This window comes from Diplotaxodon limnothrissa, linkage group LG12 (genome assembly GCF_057381915.1).
Source record: "Diplotaxodon limnothrissa isolate DT_005_m linkage group LG12, D_limnothrissa_male_GT1.1, whole genome shotgun sequence".
In the NCBI taxonomy this organism is placed as follows: Eukaryota; Metazoa; Chordata; class Actinopteri; order Cichliformes; family Cichlidae; genus Diplotaxodon; species Diplotaxodon limnothrissa.
This window is the reverse complement of record NC_140607.1, coordinates 32,823,619-32,846,017: the sequence shown is the minus strand read 5'-3', so window position 1 is coordinate 32,846,017 and position 22,399 is coordinate 32,823,619. Positions and strand designations below refer to the sequence as shown.

Genomic DNA, 22,399 nt, shown 5'->3' with positions numbered 1-22,399 from the left:
CATAATGCATGAGAGAGGGAAACTTTCTCCTTTTGGGGAAATTGGAGTCTTCTTTCTCACCACCTGTCAAGTGCTAGTCCAAATATATTCAGTCTTGTGTAGAAGTGATTTTGTCCTGTGTCTCTTGATGCAGATAGCTTGCTAGCTGCTCACTGCCTTTACTTGTAGGCGTTTTCAACTGGTAATAAGGTCATTTTTGGCAGCTTAAAAAACAGAATTATTAGAAAACCAACTCATTAACATTACAGAGAATCGTTTTGCTAAGAGGTATGGCTCAACAGTGATATAAACATTACCTTCCAAGAAGAATTAAGGATGGAAAATAAGTGTTTTGCATTTTAACAGATTCAACACTTTTGCATTCCGCAGACAGTTTTTCAGCTAATAGGCCATTAGATCAAAAAATGTGTGCCGTTCATGGACAAACAACAATGTTTAAATATGGCTGCAGCTGTTGTCTCCAAGAAGAGACTTTTGTTTTGCAAAAGGAAGCCACAAAATGAAAAAGTGTGTATCAAAAACAGGCAGATGTGTTAATGTGTAAATGATATCAAGCTAAATAGAAACACGTCTTAATTAAGGTAATAATTTCATTATGCAAATAAAAGACATTTAATAATTGTTCTGTGAATACAAAGAACTTCCTCCAACTACTAAAGCTTTTTTGAGAAAAAAAAGCCTTTATATTATTTATTTAAAAAAAACAAACAAACAAGCACAAAAAACCCCCCAATTAAATGCTGCATTGAAAATGTTTAAAATACATCACTAAATTCAGTTCAAACCAGTCTTTTGGCATCATGCAGTGACACTAAGATGACATTGTAGTTGCATTTAAATAAGTCTTTCCGATAAGTTGCACTTCATAAAAGCAATCAAATGGAACTCCCACACACTGTCTCGCTTACTGCTAGAGTATTAATTAAATTACGTTTCGGTCTGTCTGACCTTCAGTCAGGTGCCCAAAGATTTTGTATCAGATCTGCAGTGAAGCAAAAGCCCATGTTTCAAACTAATTTTGTCACAGTCTACGGCAGGGAGGTAACTGAGCGATCAAACTCTTTTCCAGGCACAGGGTAGAGAAAAGGACACAGATGTGGATTACTTCTTTGTATTTTCACCTGTATTGCTGCTTCGTTTGAATGAAAATTCAATTACTGTGGTGATTAAATACTAAAAAGTGACTTGCTCATGTTTTTCTTCTTCGAGGTTTTTTAGTAAATGACAGATTATGAGACCTAAGAGTTGAATTGAAACCAGGGACTGGTTGAACAAATTAAAGTTTGAATATTTTAGGACTATGTATGTTTGATTTTTTTTCAGTATTTATCATAAAATAGGGGGTGCTGAGTGGTACCAGCAGCCCAAATAGACTGTATGTTACTCCCATTTGAGAAACACTGTTTTAATGGAAAATGAAGACACAATGAAAATCATGTAATGTCTCTTCACATCTTTGGAGACAGATGTTGAACAGATACCTTTTCTTCTTTTGTATCTACGGCTACGGCTCTGTTTTATCAGTGTAATGTACAAATAGATCTTCAGGCATGAATTTAACAAGTAGAATAATCATGACAGTTAATGCATGATAAGCATGGTACTTAAAAAGAAGTGACCTTTCTATTACCGTGAAAAAGTTCAGATCTACATTGACATCATATTTAGCCCTAAAACATTTTTTGCATTTGTTTCACTTTTTGAAAACAGATATCTTAGTGAGCAAACCAAAACAGTTGTTCAAGCTGAAAACAATCGCCCGAAGCAAGAAGAGTTCAAGTAGATATATTAGTTTTACAGTAAACTCTCCTGTTTACAGCTTTTTTTTCTCTTCTATATTAATTTGTGATGACTACAAAGTAGCAAAAGGTATTCCCTCTCCAATAATTAATGAGTTTATTCTTAGCATAAAAAAATATGCTGAGTCCAGGGATGGTGCCAAGTTTAGGGGAATTAGGGAAGTAATTAGTTTGAAATTTGTCGGAGTCATTCAGTGTACACTATGTACAACAGTGTACAATAAATATGCATATAGAGTAGAAGAATACAGTGCTAATATTAATTTTCATTTGTTATGCTGCTTTTTATCATCACGAGCAGATGTTTCCTTGCAAGTTTCTTGCTTTAGACATGACATAAATAAATAAATGATCAAAATACAAAATGAATTAACCTCCCAGCTAGATACATTACCAGTTTAAAAACTTTGGGACTTGTGTAAAATGTAAATAAAAACTGAACAATGCAATGATTTGCATATCTCATAAACCCATGTTCTATGTTCAAAAAAATAGTTTTGAAGATGTAAGGTCCTAATTTAAAGGAGCACACTTGGTTAAAAGATCAGAATGATAGGGAGATGCTAACCCATTTAGTCACTTAAAAATGTTAAAATCTATTCAAAAACACACTGGGAGCCAGTGTAAAAGGGCCAAAATATTGTATTGTTTGCCTGTGGCTGTCAGGAGTCGAGCTGCCACATTTTGAACAAACTGTGGACAAGAGGCTATTCCAATAAGCAAGGGTGGATGAAGTGAAGTAAGCAGAGGAGAGAAACTTCTTATCCTTCACAATTTATATTAAACAGCATTTCTTTGTTTTTCAAATGTGAAACAGCTGTGAAAAAGCAGCCTCACACCCTTGCAAGGATGTTTGGGAATTTTCCAGAGTGAAGTTCAGAAGGTCTGAATAGAGTACCCCTTCTGTTTTTCACTGATTCACATTTAAAAAATGTAACAGCATCCACAATTTTATGTCAGTGAGACAGTCCAGCAAGACATTTTGAAATCAATGGAAGTAACACATCTGCAAAAAGTTGGGTCATGGCCATATTTACACCTATGTAGCATCCTCTGTTCTTTCAGATTGTTTGAACATCTGGGATATGAAGAGACCAGTGGACTTTTGCGAAAGGAATATTATCCCATTCTTTACTGATAGAGAATTTTCACTGCTCAGTCCTGAGTCTTCTTTGCTGTATTTTTTGTTTTGTGATGTGCAAACAGTTTTAATTTGGTAAAAGGTTTGGACTGCAAGCAGACCATTTTAGCATGTGGACCCTTCCACTATTAAGCCATGCTGTTGTAATAGATGTAGTATGTGGTTTAGCATTGTCTTGCTGAAACATGCAAGACATATAGTATATGTTATGCAAGGCCTTCCCCCTACTATCTGGATTAAAGCATATGTTGCTGTAAAACCTGTATATAACTTTCAGCAGTGGTGATTTTTGGAAGAGCTCCTGAGCCTATCCACTGATTTCCATGACAGAACCGTGCCCATTTTTATGCAGTGCAGCCTGAGGGCCCCAATGTGTTGTTTGAGACGTATTGCTCTCTTCAAATTCAATATGTGCTAATATTTTTAATGAAAGAGTAAAATGTCTCAGTTTAAACATTTAATGTATTCTGTGTTCCTTTATGTTTAAAATATGAGTTTATGAGGTTTGTAAATCATTTCATTCTGTTTTTATTGACATTGTTCTTCATGCCCTAACTTCTTTTTTTTTTTTTTTTTTAGCTTTGGGGTTGTAGAAACCATAATATGCTGCCTGTGTCAAATAATGTGTACTTGATGTCAACACATGCAGCTTGGAAACCCATTTTTCAAGACAGAATTTTCCACGGAGAGGGTTAAAGAGCACCGCTGTATCAATACAGTGGCAATATTACTGTTTGTTTTGCTGTGATAACTGAAATGACTCCTAGTGTTGCTGGTAAATTGCCATCAAACCACTGTTAACCTTACGTGACATGATTGAATATGTGCAGCATCAAAATCAATTTTAAATTACATATCAAAAAGAGTGGCTCACCAGAAGTTTCTGAATTTTCTTTTTCAATCGGCCTCGTCGTGCACATATATCCTTGAGAGACAGACATAGATAATTACATTTTTCGTGTTAGCATACTTAACATCTTGTCAGCTAGGTAATCATTTTTAATGACTCCATCATTTGCCCCTTCATATACAAATCTGACTTTGAAATGTGAGAGCTGGTTTTTACAATCAGTTTCTACTGACCTGACTGAAAACACAGACTTCCACAAACATTGTAGGTGATGCTTACACACACACATCTCAAGTGTTCTAATCACTATTTAATGTCTTTTACCTGGATCTTCTTGTTGTCACTGTTAAATTGAGACACCTAAATTGTTACCGCTATCAAATAATAATGATTTAAAGATAATATAGATTATATTTTATAGTATCTTTGCATTTATTACAAAGAGATACTGGATAAAAGGGGGAATGTGGGAAAATACCCTTTTTTGCCTTCAGAACTGCTCAGTTCTTTGTGACAGAGATTCAACAAGTCACAGTAAACAGTTCTCAGAGATTTTCATCCATACTGGTATGTTAACATCACAGAGTTGATTGATATGTTTTTGGCTGTGCATCCATGATGCCAGTCTCCTGTTTCCAAAGGTGTGTTGCTGCAGCAGACCCCACCCCCCGGCCCATGGACCGGTACCGGTCCGTGAATCATTTGGTACTGGGTCACGAGAGTTGAGGCTTCGGTGTGAAATTTATGGTTTTCAGGGTTTGTATCGTTATTTTGTTATCGTGTTTTATCGTTAACTCGGTTTCCTTGGGTCTTTTCCCGTGTGTTATGAATAAATCTTCTTTTTTTGGTAGTTTTACTTTGTTGCATTAATCCGCGACACCTTAAAGGCTGATCTGTGAAAATATTCTCGGACATAAAATGGTCTGTGGCGCAAAAGTGGTTGGGGACCGCTGCTTTACTGGACTGACATCTAGTGACTGTAGAGGCCATTTGACTACAGTAAACTAAATTGTCACTATTCAATATAGTGAAATGACTCAGAGATGATTTAAGCTTTGTGATGTGGTACATTGGTTGGGTCCACTGTGGTCATAAAATGATGGAACTGGTCTATAACAATATTCCTGAAGACTCTGGCATTTAACCAGTGTTCTGTTGGCATTAAGGGTCCCAAAGTGTGCCAAGAAAACATCTCCCACAACAATACTCCACCATCAGCAGCTTGAGCAAGGCAGGATAGATACACACACACAAATATTGAACCTACCATATGAATTTTGCAGCAGAAATTGAGACTCATCAATTTTTTCCCATGTGTATTGTCCAGTTTTGATTATTATGAATTGTAGCCTAGTTTCCTGCTGTTAGCTGAACTCATGTGATATTCTACTGCTGTAGCCCCATGTGTCGTGCATTCACAGATCCTCTTCTGCAAACCTTGGTTTTACATTAAGTGGCTAGTTGATTTGCTGTCGCCTACCTATCAGCTTGAAGCAGTTTGACCATTTCTCCCTAGTGTCTGGCATCAACAGACACATTTTTGCCCAGAGTACTGCTGCTCACTGGATGCTTTCGCTTTTTTAGACCATTCTCTGTAAACCCTAGAGATGGTTCAAGGATATCTGTCAAGGAGGAATTCTTTATACAGCCAGATCACACACACATCAAGCAAAATGCAATAAACAAGTGGTAAATATAGACCAAAAAACAACATTAATATTGAGAACATAATGAGTTATTCAAGTAACTTTGGAAGTTGGGACAAATGAGCTTTTGAGTCTGTCCTGTGCATTGGCATACAAGTATCTGCAACAAGGTGGAAGGAAAAGGTTTTTTTGTTTGTTTGTTTGTTTGTTTGTTTTTTTATAAGGGTGCCTAGGAAAGCCAGAAACAATGGACCTTCTTCAAGGTGTCAGCCTTGTACAGATGAGGAAGATCATTCAGGTTCACATGTGCGATTTTACGATACATTGTAACTATATCTTGAAGTCTGTTTTTGTTCTTTAGGTTCAGCGACCAGTATGACAGTTGTGTGGACAAATCCCACAACCTCAGCGGCTTCTACTCAGCTACTGAGTAGCTACTCAGAGCAGCTACTCAGAGCAGCACGTCAAGCACACCACGTTCAAAGTAACTGAAATAAACCTCTTACCTATTCTGATACTTGATTTGAAGTTCAGGAGGTCGTTGTACCTAACAAAGTTTGTTGTCGAGTGTATGACCATGAGCTGTTATTAGAGCCTGACCTAAATTTCTGCTAAAATGTTATGTGAAGATCATTACAGTTTTGCTTGAGCTTTTTTAAAAGTCTTTTTCAGCTATTGAGTAAGTCGACTAAAGTATTTTGCTTCTACTGTATGAAGGTTTCAACAGTCTTGATGCCGATGTTTGAGCACTTTAATAGTGTTGTTTCAATCATTAAGGCCAGAACAGGAATTATTTTGGGTCCAAGAGCAAATGACTTATTCTTATTTATTCTTATTTATCTCCCTTACTGTTTGTGAAATACATATAAAAAGTTTCTGAGATTCTGTAAGAGTTCTTGGGTTCCTGCTCTGACAGGGTTTTTTTTTTTTTGAAAAGATAGTGTCTTGGGAGCATTGAGAGAGACTTGAGAGATTACAAAACACTTTTAAAAATTAGTTTCTTACTTTTTGCCAAATTATGTTGGTTTTTTTTGTCTAGGGTTCTAATTATTCATGTCTGCAAATCCTTTGGTAAACAATGAAAGTACCAGTTGAGAGGAAAATACACTTTCTTACAAAACACCTCCTGAAAGAAATTGTTTATATCTCACCACGTAAATGTACGTGCTCGTGGAATACTTTTTTGAGAGTTCTTTGAGACTTGTTAATAGTTTTACTTAGAAAACATAAGTGTGCCGGATATCCAGGACCACTTAAACTTTAATTTCTATGCAGGAGTGCAACAGCAATTTCATTTTGCTTATGTAGCACCCTGTCTATCTCTCTTCCTCTCCTCACAGTTATTTTACAGCATCCCCCCTCTCCCTCTCTCCCCCCCCTCTCCATGCCCTTTCAAAGCAGAGAGGCTCTTTGGGCTGGAGTGTCAATTAATGAACCTCGTTGTCTATGTTAATGAGTAGTAACATTCGTGCGTGGAAAAGGCCAAGTGAGTTGTTCGTCTGTCACAGTCCCACTTGGCGCGTCATACTAAGATCACTCTGGAAAGTGGGTGTGTTTGTTTTTTCCAATGTCTCTTGTCTTGCCTTCCCACTGCCAGTAGAAATGGTAATATCCTATAGTTAATGCCACCTTATGAGACTTCCACAGCTTTTTGAATGTTAAGCACTTTCTTATTGAATTGGATGTTTGCTAATAAATCACATGGTGCCGGGGGTTGGCATGATTCACCCTCTGCTTCTCTCAGGGTAATTCTACCATGCAACACTCAGGGGAAGCAAATTTGCATCCTTTCCATGACTAATTTAGCTGTTTGCTTTCACTGAACTGGTGTACACACCATATATTTCGCTCCCCTTTCCTTTCCCCTTTCGTTCTCTGTTTCCTTTTCTTTCTCTCTTCACCCCTTTCATTATGGTTCCCTTTTGAACCGCTGTCAATGTGTTATTTTTCAGCCATCCATAACATGTACCAATCCTGTCACAAAATAATGTTTTATTGGGTTGAGTTCTATCTGCAGTTCAAAGGAAACTGCAGTATAGTTGTGATGATCAAGTGTTGAACATTAAAAGCTTTTTTCATTCATGAACTCCTGAAAATGTTATGAGAATTAGGAGGGGATGTGTCCAAAGTTGTCCTTTCTCACTTGTTGCACACTACCTTGGGTAACGGCAGAGATGAGATCTAGAAAGCCTAATGTACATGAAGATGCCACCTAGGTAAGGCATGCAGGAGAAAAGACATGTACTACTCACTCACTCACTCACTCACTCACTCACTCACGTAACTGTTATATTCTACCCTGGCTTCTATACTGGGCATTTCACAGACTCTATTCTGGTAAACTGGTAGGATTTTTTAATGTCCAGAGCAGCTGAGTTGGACATTTAAGCTCCCTTTTGCGGCACCACCAGCTCTGTGAACAAATAACCCCTGCAGAGGGCTCAAATATAATCTTTCTTTCAAACTGATATTCAGGTCAGGCTCAGGTTATACAACTGCGTGAACCTCAATTGTATTACCTGAGCCAAAACATTATGATCTCCTCTGGTGTGGTTGCAATTTAATGGATTTAAAGTCAGAATGATATTCATAGAATGGAACTTCATTGACAGAAAACCTACACTCTTTATTAATTCATTTATTATTTATGAAGTCAGGCCAACATCATGCGCTATTGGATTTTGAGATTATTTTATAATATTGAAGTTAAGTGGCTTACATTATGGAAAGGTGCAGTGGAAAACCAAGGGTTGAAATTGCATTAAAACTTTTAAATTGATGTGTTTCCTTGTACCCACATTAAGAGGAAATGACAAACTGGACTGAGAATAGTGCAGAAATTAATTAGTTACATTTAAAAGAGGTCAAATATTCTTGCAAATTAAATTATTACATTTAAAATACTTTTACAGAAATTGTCATGCTCCAAGCTCTCTGATCCTGTATTTTGAATTTTGTTTTTGGTAATGTTTCGTTCTTTTGGATTTAAGTGTTTATGTTATGTAGTTGCTTGAGTTTAGTATTTTTTAGAGCCATGTAGTTTTATTATTGATATATATAGTTCTTGGTTTATTGCTTGATTATGATATGGTGTTTTGTTGCCATTGTTTCATTTCCATGTCCTGTCATCAGTGTCTCCATATTTGTTTACCTTCTGTCTCTGTTTCCGTGGTTGTCCGGTTTCCCTGTCTTGTCAAATTCAGTCATCTCTAGTTCTGGTCCCTGTGTTTATTCCTTCTGTTTTTTATCCTGACATGTCTTAGTGTGGGCCTCAGTGAATGTGTTACTTCCCATTTTATTTTGATAGTCTGTTTCATGCGTGCGATGTTCAGTTTTGCTTCCCCTGTCTCGTCCGTCAAATTCTATTCCTCAGAATGTGTGTTTTGTGTGTTGTGCTGTGTTCCCCAGTTGTGTCCATTCTGCCGTATCTCCTCTTGTGTATATCTCCCTCTGTTCTATCTCTGTGTGCTCCCACATGGTGCTTGTAGCCTCCATCAGGCTGTTCTGTTAGTCTGTTCTAACCCAGCTTAGCTATTTTACTTGCTTTTTGTTTGCTTCACCTTTTTTCGGTAATAGTGCCTTGACTTTTATATCTAAATTCTTTTAATGACAGGAGCAACATTATTCATCCCACTTGCAGGCATCGTAATCTGTAGGACCACTATGGTTCCTGAATTGTTCTGATGGAGGAAAGTTTTAAAAATATTCCCGTCTCTGATGCTTTTTTTCTCCCCACAAATTGCACCCTGCCTTTGTCGTTTACCATTAAAACAGCTGGAACGTGCCAGTGCATGAACTTTGATGTTAATATAGTGATTGTTTTTGTCTTTTTTATAGCATCCGTCCCCAAATTTAAGTTTTGCTCAGCTGAATTCTCTGAAATACAATGACAACAAATCTAAAATCTCAGATCTGCTTTCATGCTGAGAGTTCATATAAACCATTGTCAATTAAATAGGAACACTCCATGAGTTCAGTCATTAAAAAACAAAATCAACTAAGTTTCCAGAGTTGGTATACCTGGAAGTTGGATTAACAAAGCCAATTTATATTGCTTTGTTAATCTCTTGCTTGCTACCCAGCAAAGTGACACTTCCATTCGCAATCTTTGCCTGCTAAGCTGTGACTGGTCAGCTGATTCTCCGAATGAAAGAGCCGTCATTGGGCACAACATCAGAGCTGCTACACGAACCGTAAATGTGGGTGATGGTTCAGAGGTCTGGAACCAGGCTAATCTGGTAATACAGATTGAGGCAGAAGTGCCACTTTTTATGGTTACCTGTAGTTTAATACATCTTGTGCACTGATCTGAAATGGAGGTTATACCACTGACTAGAACTGTGCTTGAACTGTCCAATATGGGATTAGACAACCAATCAGGAACAAAAGTGTATGGTATGTAGCTATGATGTAATTATATGGTCTGTTAGGAATTTTGGATTTGTCTGTTCACATGTTAAACCACAACACTCTTACTGCAGCAGCAACTCCAGTGGTACAAAAAGTACAGCACCTCACAATTAAGGCAGAAACCTTACTGCTTTGGTAATTGAAGTGAAATTATCCCCTGTTACTGCTTTGTTTCATGGGTCGATCTGTTACAATGAAGACAATTTTATTGCTTTTACTTTAAGAATACATTTTGGAGTGTTCCCTGAAACTTAAGCTCAGATCGAATCAATGCAGCTGGTCTCCACATGATCCAATAAGAAATCCAGAACACAGCAATAGCCAATTACCTCTGACCCCGGAGGATTATTGGCCCTGCATTTTCTCCGGCGAGTGACGTTCACTGTGGTGTCAAGTGTACTCCACAAGGCTATATATATGTCACTGCTGTGAAATAAAATATATATGTGTGTGGAATAAGGGTGAAGATGCTTTTCTCTGTGGACAAAACCTCATCCATGTTAATCAGGTCTTTGGCCCCTTGGCCATTAATGATAATTCAGGTGAGAGGGGATGTCACCACCAAGCTGTTAAAAGCTAGACGCCCCCACCCATCCCTTCCATCCATTCGCACGTCTATTGGCAATAATGAGTGCTCACCCCAGCCTCGCCCAGCGGCCAGAAATTGGAGTCATGATTATGAATTTATATGAGTGTTTAGGAGTGGAGGTGAGCCTAAATGCCACCGTTGCTTGTGGAAAATGGATTTATTTAGGCTGATAGTTTTTCTGTGGCAATTTGTGAACGTGTGGGAGCTTGTTGGGGCGGATAACAGGATTGAAGTAGGCGATTAGAAGTTATCCTTAAAAGTAATTCTTTTCTAAGATGAGGAAAAATCATATGTGAGAAATTACCTCATTGTAACAAAGGAAAGATTTATTGCAGTTGCGCTGTGCTCAAGGCATTTAGTTAATTTTGTGGGAATCTTGTTTCGCTTTTCCTTTCATTACATGAAGTTTCCTGACATGATCATTAAAGTCTCATTTCAATCTGTTATATGGGAAGATCTAATACTAAGTTTGTTGTGCGGAAATTATGTCAAACATCACTCTGACAGAGACAAAGCAACTAGTGCAGGGTGAATTGACAGCTGCTTTCTGATTTATTAAATAGCAGAGTATGACTGCTTTAGTGCCCAACAACCATAAAGGAAGTTATTACCATCATTTATCATTCTAACCATCAAGTGAAGGCTTTCATATCAGTTTTGCTCTCTGATGTTAAAGACGAAACTGATAATATCTGCTGCAGGTCCCACATTGCCCTTGACCCCTCTTACTTTTTAGTGTTGCTGCCCTTTACAGCTCTCTGTTTTTCAGAAATACCACTTAACCTGCACAGCTGTTGTCCAGCTGTCGTCCAGCTGTCGTGCATCTTGCACTGTTTCTTTCATACCTGTATCACAAAGTTTAGAGTTTGATCTATGGTTTCATTTTGTCTGAATTAAGAAAATAAATTCTGATTAAATTCAAAGCTGAAATAAATATACACAGCATGCTTACACACACAGCCCTGTTGGCGAGCAGGTAATGAGGAGGAGAACAGAACACTGTCCTGACTTCTCACGGAAAAGTTTTGCCTTTTTGTAGGTGTCATGTCAGTAGTTTTCACTATATTAAAAAACAAAACATTTACACTTTATTAAAGTTATTTAAAGTTCAGACCCAAGTTAGATGAAATAAAGCAGTTGACTGTAAGTTTTCTGAATGTGTGAGCAATGAAAAATATGTCAAGACTGTTCTCCCAAGATGAAAAATGAGGTGAAACTGTTATAGTAATCATTAACAGAATTAAACTCTGAAGTTCTGCGAGGAAATTATGTCTATATTTCTTCCATTACATCTCAGGAAGCACAGTGCAATGAGAGATACTGCCCGGCTGCTCTGCCACCACTGACATGAAAATGAGTATACTTTAAAAGGCTTCATAAACTGCTAACAACAAAGTGATCTAATTGCATTGCATTAATGAAAAATGTTATTAATAGAGATGGACCGATCCGATATTACGTATCGGTATCGGTCCGATACTGACCTAAATTACTGGATCGGATATCGGGGAAAAATAAAAAATGTAATCCGATCCATTAAATATCACGAAAGCACCTCACAAAACTTGCAACACGCCGTAACTCGCCTCAGAACGTTAGCACTCGGAGCAGTAGGCATCACGTGATAGAGCAGCTGCGGCATGGGGACCTGCTTCGGCAAGCGCGTACGCTAAATTGGATACGATACAGAGAAGATTAGCATGGCCCCTGCGCAAGGATGACACGCAAATTCGGGACCTGTCGGTGGTCTGGATAGCATGTGGAGCTTCGCTAGCAACCTGGCATTTCATCTCCGACAAAGTTATCCCGAGAGAAGTAAAGCAAGTGTGTAAGTCCATCTCTGAATGTTTGTAAAGCATTCCTGCTTTAAGCTTAACAAGCGACTGCCTCTTCTTGCTGCTACTTCAATCATGAAACTGCTTAACGATCAGCTGATCGGCTTTTCTGTCGCGAGTCCGTCTCTCTTGTTTGTTTTTGGCCCACTTTGCACCAGAAAGAGGAAACCAGCGGCTGAACAACAGCAGCATGTTTAAGCTTGATAAGCTGTTGTTAGAATTTATTTAATATTACTTTCTACACCAGGATCCTTTTCTACGTAGCTGACGCTGGTAACTGTGCAGGGGCGGATCTAGCAAAGTTTAGCCAGGGGGGCCGATAGGGCATTAACAGGGAAAAGGGGGCACAAAGACATACTTTTCTTTCTTATTCTCATTTAAAATGTCTAGCTTTTAATAAATAATTATCCAAATCTTACACCCAAAGTTTTAATTTGATGTAAAATGAATAGAAGTCAATTACTGTATATAGTAACTATTAAGTCTAATATATATACCCTAGTAAGCTATAGTACTTTTTCCTTTGGGAAGGTACCATCTGTGCAGTCTGCAATTTTGTTGAAGAAAGATGTTGAATCTATTTAATATTTCTTGAAAAATAATTGATTTCTGTGCATTTTTTTTCACACTGCATCAAATTAAGGTTGATTACGTCGATTAAGCATCATGAGGTGGCGCGTGAGGGGTGGTTCCCTATTTTTTATTTATTTATTTTTGTTGTTGCTGGGAGTTGGAACCCTATTAGTTAGGTTGCTTAATATTTACGCTAAGTACTCTTTAAAATACCAGAATAGGGAGGATGGTGTAGGTTTAAGTTTATTAGATTGATCAGTATTGCTGAACTATGAAATTTTTTTTTTGCATACAGGTATAACAGAATAGCTTTAGTGTAGTTGTTGTTTTACACTTGAGTATGAACTTATACAAAATGCAGCAAGATATTTAAAAAACAGTTTTGTTGATTAAAAAACACTATATCGGATTCATATCGGTATCGGCAGATATCCAAATTTATGATATCGGTATCGGTATCGGACATAAAAAAGTGGTATCGTGCCATCTCTAGTTATTAATCATAAAATTATTTACTGATGTTATTTTTCAATCAGTCATTCTGTGCATTTGAATTCTAAAAATTTGTTCAGATCAACTTTTTATGTGCCAATTCACAGAAAAGCTCCTTACTATATTTTAAACAGAAACCCAAAATTTGCTTACTACATGGACAATAGGAAAAAACCCTCCCTTTTAAGAAAAGACAAAGTGAGAACCGATTGGCATATAAGTGAGGGGGAAAGGGAGAAGATTGAAAGAGAGGTGATCAGTGCATCACAAGTCCATAGCATTAAAATTATATTTCAGAGCCAGACCTAGCTATAAAAAGAAATGCATATTTTAAGCTAAAGTTTAAAGGTGTCTATGCTGAAGGCTCTGCCTCCTATTGTACTTCTAACATATGATGAAAGGCACTATGAGGTCTTTAAGATATGATAGGGCATGATTGTTTAAGGCTTTACATGTGAAGGATTAGGAATTTAATAGGGAGACAATGAAGACAAAAATAAGAACTCCTCCTAGTCTTTATTGCCATCACCTTAGAGTTTTTAAAACTAGACTAGGTGAAAGAAGGCAGGCTTTCACCTGCATGAGGAGAATGTGTGATTTTAATGATAGTGTACACTAAAATTACTCAAAGATTCTTGTAGGTCTATTCAATTTGTTTCTGAGGTTTTCATAGCCAAATCCAACTTAAGGGTTTTAAGGCTTTAAGTTCAAACAACTCATTTGTTTCATCCGGCTGCATAGATAATTATAGCTGATTGTCATCTGCATAATGGCTAATAGACATGTATGCAGTTCTTTTTAAATATATTACCTCAGGGAAATATGACATACTACAACAGTGCTATGGACAATTCTAATTACATAAGATTGCAGTTTCTTTGAGTTGTGAAAATGCAGGATACACAGAAAGTGTTGTAATTTCTGTTGTGTGCAAATCAAAGACGTGCTTGCAAATCAGACAGGAAATATTCCAGCAATATAAAACTGTGATTACTTTTTGAGGACAGCTTGTACACCTGTTTACATCTTACAGCTCCAGAGAATAAAGTTGCATTTAATTCCTATTTATCCCAAACAATTTGGTGGCAAATGAGACACACTTAGAGAGAATTTGGATGTACAAAAGACAGGAGGACAGTTTTTGAATCCAGGCCATTAGTGGAAAACATCCAAAAGTTGAGCGCCAGGAATATTTAATTAGAATTGAATCTTGAAACTTTCAGCACATGAGAATTACTATTTGGTTTTTGTCATTCTGAGCTGTTCTATCTGTTCAATATAGGCTCTTTTGTAGAACCACAAAATGTCTCTTGAAGCAGCAAATTATTTCCAGGTGTCAGACAAGCGATGGTTGAAAAAGTAATGCTAAATTGAAGATTTAAATAATTTGTACATCACGTACTATTGCCACGTAGCTGTTTTGAGAAAAAAAAATAACTTCACAACTAGAAAACTGAAAGTCTCTCAGTTTCATCTTATTGAAAAACTTTGTCCACTGTGATCACCTATGTTCTTTGTCTCTTCTTCTCCTTCCTGTATTTTTATGCTTGGTCTTCTGTTCCATTAGTTGGAACTGTATTTTAGTGCATCCTACAAAGAGCAACAATGAGTGTTACAGTAAGATCGAGAGGCTTTTTTCTATTGTTATAGAGACAGGATGACACTGCTAAGACTTGGCCTTGAAAAATGGATGTTATAGAGTACTAGTAATGTTAAAAGAAAGGGATTGAAGATTGCAGAAATTAAATGGAATGAAAGATGCCAGGTTTAGGGAAAATATCCTGCCCCTAGCTTAGAAAAAGGAACAGCGAGCCACTTTGAAACAACTATATGGACAACAGTCTGGAGGCAAACTTAGAGAGGCAAGGCTGATATAGTCTGGACATGTGTAGAGGAAGGATAGTTCATATATTCATCAATGGATGCTGAATATGAAGCTACCACGCTGGAGGAAATGAGGTGGACCACAGAGAAGATTTATGGATGTAGTGAAGGAGGGTTGGTGTGACTGAGGAAGATGCATGAATAGGGTGAGATGGAGACAAATGATCCACTGTGGTGATCCCTAAAAGAACCAGCAGAAAGAAGAAAGAAGCATCATGCCATGACCATCTGTTATGCTTACAGAGATGTTAGATTATTAATGCAGACAAACTTTTGTTTAACTGGTATGGCAGCAGATAAGCTTGTATAAGGAAAAATAAGCAACATTTAATATCATGCTTTCGTGTGTTACGGCCCTAGCAGGGCCTCCTCCTGAAGGTGCCTGTGTGGGCGTGTCCCACTACCTCCTACCTGAGATGCCACCTTTCCCTCCTGTACAGCTGACTCCCATCAGCAATTAAAGGTATTTAAGCCCAGAGCAGGGTGAGCTCTGGGCCAGAGTGCCATTTGTGTGGGTACAGCTAGTGAGCTGAGTGTTTTTGCGGTGTTTCCAGCTGGTGAGCTGTGTCTTGTGGTGTTTCCAGCTAGTGAGCTGTGTTTGTGGTTTCCAGCTGGTGAGCTGTGCTTTCCTTTTGACTTTTTGCTTTATTTGACCAACGCCTGAGTTTTGTTTGTGTTTCTTTTATGGTGATAACGGCTTGTCCGTCTCTTTTAGTTGAATAACTTCAATAAAACTGTTTTATTTAACTGTTTTGCCTCCCTGACTCCTTTTTCTGACCCGGTCACTTTTGTTGCTTCCCCCTTAACGCCTAGACCCCCCCCAGGGGAACGTAACACGTGATACTACCACATGCAGAAATAGCACATTTTAACCAGAAAATATCTGCTCTGTCATTGTGTACCAAAATGCATTCCTGATGAGCTGCTGAGAAGACAATCTCACGGTCCACCTTCCTGTCAGCTTTTCTCTCTTGTCATTTGGCAACTGGCTCCTGAATTCTCTCTTCCTCCTGCTCATTTTCTGTCCTTCACACGGGCTTGCTCTTTTTACGACCCCTTGTTTCTTTCCGCCTTTTTCGCCTTGGGTTTCTTGCTGTCTCTTCAGCTTCATGTTCACGTTCCAACCCAGACCACACACATGACCTTTCTGTCCTGAGAGCACTGTGCTTTCCCTGGCCTTTGACAGTGAAATGACACCCCCTCCCATATCTTAGCAGGAGATGCTGGCAGTTAATGTGGACATAACAAGAGAGGGATTTCAAACACTTGTGCGCTATCATCATCCAACCATTTCAACAGATATTATCAGGTAACTAGAACATAATTTGTGGTCATGCACAACTACACGCATCCGTGCACACACACAAACACACTCATAGCTTCTTTTTGTCCTTGAAAGACTTGTCTTAACATTTGTTAAGTTTAATAATAATGTCTGAAATGAGACCACATGAGTGTCTAGTGATTTCTTCAATAGTGGTAGCACAGTTGTTGATCATCTTTGGGAGAAGGTTTTGCCACCTCACATTTGAAGCTGAGATTGTTCTTAAGGAGAGTTTTCTTTAAATTACTTTAAATTACTGTAACATCAGTGTCTTACGTCCAGCTTCTGCTTTAATAACCAACCAATATTGTGAATTTGGAAAACAATTATCATTTAGTGTTGTTCTTTTCTAATTGTATATTAAGAACATGTCCACTTGTTCTCACTAGCATTGATTTTGGGTTATTAAAATTGAACACGGTTCTCTTGGAACTGTTGTAGTAAAACTTTTTGGGTATGCACACAGGGTATGTTCAATAACAGTGCAAGAGTTTGGATAATAATGTAGTAATGCAGTTCACTTTTGTTTTCTCTTCCACATAAGTTTAGCTAACCTGGGGATATTATTTACCACCCATCTGATCATTTCACCGCTTGATTTTTTTTTTCATTATCTCAGTTATTTTTAGCTGTTTGTTACATTCGCACAGCTTAAACTTTGTGAACTCTTGTTGATGTGAAATCCTACCTCCTCCCTTTCGAAAAAGCAAAACAAAGTCTGTGTTGAATATCACGAAGGCTGTTTTGTTTCCCCTGTACTTACTCTAAAATCAAATAAATCCCTAATATACAAAATAAGTAACATGCATACTTTAAAGTGTAACTGAAATTTGTGCATCATTTTGTGTCTTTTGGTGTTGAGATCATTTAAATCCTTCGTGTACGTGGTGTTTAATCACACGAATTTAAGTCTTTACTGTTTTCAAAATGCATTATTATAATAGAATGTTTCCTACGTCACACTTTGTTGTATAATAACTGTAAATCTTTGTTCTGCTAAGTTTGGACATTGGCTTTGCAACATTTCTTTTAAAAAATATCATGCCAGACTGCCTGCTTTTATTCCACACAAGCCTGACTCTGCAGACGTCTGAAAACAATACAGCCTTCTTAGGATGACTCTAAGGGCTCACAGTAATTCTCTGTTGCAATCATTATTCTAGCCACCTTTATTTCATTTTCCACCAACTTTATTAAAGCAGCAAAGAGCAGTGGTTGCCACAGATATTATTCCACAGCTCCATTTGCATAAAAAGCAACAGGGTGTCGTATGAGTCTCGGCAGAGCTCCCTTGCATATTTCTGATGAATAAAGTGTAGGTATGCAGATGGAACCCTGCAAGTAAATTACCCCTCTAGATGGACACAGAACTCCCTTTTCAAATATCCCGGACGAGCCCCCACTTGTTACGTTCCCCTGGGGGGGGGGGTCTAGGCGTTAAGGGGGAAGCAACAAAAGTGACCGGGTCAGAAAAAGGAGTCAGGGAGGCAAAACAGTTAAATAAAACAGTTTTATTGAAGTTATTCAACTAAAAGAGACGGACAAGCCGTTATCACCATAAAAGAAACACAAACAAAACTCAGGCGTTGGTCAAATAAAGCAAAAAGTCAAAAGGAAAGCACAGCTCACCAGCTGGAAACCACAAACACAGCTCACTAGCTGGAAACACCACAAGACACAGCTCACCAGCTGGAAACACCGCAAAAACACTCAGCTCACTAGCTGTACCCACACAAATGGCACTCTGGCCCAGAGCTCACCCTGCTCTGGGCTTAAATACCTTTAATTGCTGATGGGAGTCAGCTGTACAGGAGGGAAAGGTGGCATCTCAGGTAGGAGGTAGTGGGACACGCCCACACAGGCACCTTCAGGAGGAGGCCCTGCTAGGGCCGTAACACCCCCTCCCATAAATGCAAACCCATGGTTTGTCAAATTTACGATAACACAAAGTGAGTCCATAGCCGTTTCATGAAGAAATTGCAGGCTTTCCACCTACCAAACCCCATAGCACCGGTTAGGCATTGCCTGCGGAAACTGCCAATCCCATCTCAGTGGGTTCACAACATTCCCAGAGAGTGGCCCCAAACCCTCGAAACAGTGTCCCATGGGATAGCCAGGGCTTCGAACTATCACGTGTTGAGAACCCAGCAGGCAGCTAGCGGGATTCACTGAAACACAGACATACTTGTTAGCAAGGGGTGCAGATCTGAAGGGTGGTTTTGAACATGAACCGGAGAAAGGATCAACCAGCGGCAGCTCAGGGTTAGTTGGCCTCGTACACTGATTACGGGGTGCTACCGAGCAACTGTGCTCCAGGTTTAGCCTTTTAGTAGGCCTGGCAAGCTTGTCAGTTTGAGAGCCACGACTGACTGTTCTCAAAACAGGCCCCTTTCGTGTTGAGTGGGCTTTCTGTTTGAGTGCCAGTTTGACACAATTGGCAACCACATGGCCAGGCTTGTGACAGAAAAAACACAGTTTGGGCCTAGGTCTTAAAACCATAACTGCATTTTCCTTATTAGCTGGCCCACTCTTACCTGTCCAGGATGCGCTATAGTGCAGATGGATATCCTGTCCGACAGCACTTGCTTTATGAGTCAGCTTAAACTCATCTGCCAGGGTGGCAGCTTGCTGTAAAGTTGTAGCCCTCTGTTCTGTCTAGAGGCTCGTTTGTGAGCAATAACATTCACCTGGTTCCAGACTTCTGTGAATCCAGTGTTCACAGCTTTTTCAGTGTGTTCGAACGCCTGGCAACTGCACTGCAGTGGCCTCAAGATGTGTGGGGGGTGATGTTGCTGTGTCGGTTGACAGGTAAGGCTCAAGAAGCTTGTTCTGGTCTGTCTAGGCAGGACGGCCTGGTTTATGGAAAGATCAAAAGTGCCGTCCTCCAAGCCTATGAACTGGTACCTGAGGCCTATAGGCAGCATTTTCGAGGGTTGGAGTTGGCGCAGGGACAGTCCTATCTTGACTTCGCCAGGGAGAAGGCGAGGCTCTTTGATAGGTGGTGTGCAGCAAGCCAGGTTAATGATGTGGGGTCCATACGTGAGCTTATGCTGGTGGAGGATTTTAAAAACTCTGTTCCTAAATCTGTGGCCCTTTATTTAAGTGAACAGAGGGCTACAACTTTACAGCAAGCTGCCACCCTGGCAGATGAGTTTAAGCTGACTCATAAAGCAAGTGCTGTCGGACAGGATATCCATCTGCACTATAGCGCATCCTGGACAGGTAAGAGTGGGCCAGCTAATAAGGAAAATGCAGTTATGGTTTTAAGACCTAGGCCCAAACTGTGTTTTTTCTGTCACAAGCCTGGCCATGTGGTTGCCAATTGTGTCAAACTGGCACTCAAACAGAAAGCCCACTCAACACGAAAGGGGCCTGTTTTGAGAACAGTCAGTCGTGGCTCTCAAACTGACAAGCTTGCCAGGCCTACTAAAAGGCTAAACCTGGAGCACAGTTGCTCGGTAGCACCCCGTAATCAGTGTACGAGGCCAACTAACCCTGAGCTGCCGCTGGTTGATCCTTTCTCCGGTTCATGTTCAAAACCACCCTTCAGATCTGCACCCCTTGCTAACAAGTATGTCTGTGTTTCAGTGAAGCCCGCTAGCTGCCTGCTGGGTTCTCAACACGTGATAGTTCGAAGCCCTGGCTATCCCATGGGACACTGTTTCGAGGGTTTGGGGCCACTCTCTGGGAATGTTGTGAACCCACTGAGATGGGATTGGCAGTTTCCGCAGGCAATGCCTAACCGGTGCTATGGGGTTTGGTAGGTGGAAAGCCTGCAATTTCTTCATGAAACGGCTATGGACTCACTTTGTGTTATCATAAATTTGACAAACCATGGGTTTGCATTTATGGGAGGGGGTGTTACGGCCCTAGCAGGGCCTCCTCCTGAAGGTGCCTGTGTGGGCGTGTCCCACTACCTCCTACCTGTGATGCCACCTTTCCCTCCTGTACAGCTGACTCCCATCAGCAATTAAAGGTATTTAAGCCCAGAGCAGGGTGAGCTCTGGGCCAGAGTGCCATTTGTGTGGGTACAGCTAGTGAGCTGAGTGTTTTTGCGGTGTTTCCAGCTGGTGAGCTGTGTCTTGTGGTGTTTCCAGCTGGTGAGCTGTGTCTTGTGGTGTTTCCAGCTGGTGAGCTGTGTCTTGTGGTGTTTCCAGCTGGTGAGCTGTGTCTTGTGGTGTTTCCAGCTGGTGAGCTGTGTCTTGTGGTGTTTCCAGCTGGTGAGCTGTGTTTGTGGTTTCCAGCTGGTGAGCTGTGCTTTCCTTTTGACTTTTTGCTTTATTTGACCAACGCCTGAGTTTTGTTTGTGTTTCTTTTATGGTGATAACGGCTTGTCCGTCTCTTTTAGTTGAATAACTTCAATAAAACTGTTTTATTTAACTGTTTTGCCTCCCTGACTCCTTTTTCTGACCCGGTCACTTTTGTTGCTTCCCCCTTAACGCCTAGACCCCCCCCCCCCCCCAGGGGAACGTAACACGTGATACTACCACATGCAGAAATAGCACATTTTAACCAGAAAATATCTGCTCTGTCATTGTGTACCAAAATGCATTCCTGATGAGCTGCTGAGAAGACAATCTCACGGTCCACCTTCCTGTCAGCTTTTCTCTCTTGTCATTTGGCAACTGGCTCCTGAATTCTCTCTTCCTCCTGCTCATTTTCTGTCCTTCACACGGGCTTGCTCTTTTTACGACCCCTTGTTTCTTTCCGGCTTTTTCGCCTTGGGTTTCTTGCTGTCTCTTCAGCTTCATGTTCACGTTCCAACCCAGACCACACACATGACCTTTCTGTCCTGAGAGCACTGTGCTTTCCCTGGCCTTTGACAGTGAAATGACACCCCCTCCCATATCTTAGCAGGAGATGCTGGCAGTTAATGTGGACATAACAAGAGAGGGATTTCAAACACTTGTGCGCTATCATCATCCAACCATTTCAACAGATATTATCAGGTAACTAGAACATAATTTGTGGTCATGCACAACTACACGCATCCGTGCACACACACAAACACACTCATAGCTTCTTTTTGTCCTTGAAAGACTTGTCTTAACATTTGTTAAGTTTAATAATAATGTCTGAAATGAGACCACATGAGTGTCTAGTGATTTCTTCAATAGTGGTAGCACAGTTGTTGATCATCTTTGGGAGAAGGTTTTGCCACCTCACATTTGAAGCTGAGATTGTTCTTAAGGAGAGTTTTCTTTAAATTACTTTAAATTACTGTAACATCAGTGTCTTACGTCCAGCTTCTGCTTTAATAACCAACCAATATTGTGAATTTGGAAAACAATTATCATTTAGTGTTGTTCTTTTCTAATTGTATATTAAGAACATGTCCACTTGTTCTCACTAGCATTGATTTTGGGTTATTAAAATTGAACACGGTTCTCTTGGAACTGTTGTAGTAAAACTTTTTGGGTATGCACACAGGGTATGTTCAATAACAGTGCAAGAGTTTGGATAATAATGTAGTAATGCAGTTCACTTTTGTTTTCTCTTCCACATAAGTTTAGCTAACCTGGGGATATTATTTACCACCCATCTGATCATTTCACCGCTTGATTTTTTTTTTTCATTATCTCAGTTATTTTTAGCTGTTTGTTACATTCGCACAGCTTAAACTTTGTGAACTCTTGTTGATGTGAAATCCTACCTCCTCCCTTTCGAAAAAGCAAAACAAAGTCTGTGTTGAATATCACGAAGGCTGTTTTGTTTCCCCTGTACTTACTCTAAAATCAAATAAATCCCTAATATACAAAATAAGTAACATGCATACTTTAAAGTGTAACTGAAATTTGTGCATCATTTTGTGTCTTTTGGTGTTGAGATCATTTAAATCCTTCGTGTACGTGGTGT

General features: G+C 39.5%; 1 protein-coding gene and 1 non-coding gene across 2 annotated transcripts in view; both read left to right on the top strand.

The window, feature by feature from the left end:
• The window catches only part of ksr2 (kinase suppressor of ras 2), a 110,958-nt gene that overhangs the window by 36,676 nt on the left and 51,883 nt on the right, over window positions 1-22,399 (top strand). The gene's annotated exons all lie outside the window — the stretch shown is intronic.
• Window positions 12,081-12,187, top strand: LOC146621678 (U6 spliceosomal RNA). The gene has a single exon (XR_014906653.1). It is a non-coding gene; the product is annotated as a U6 spliceosomal RNA (small nuclear RNA).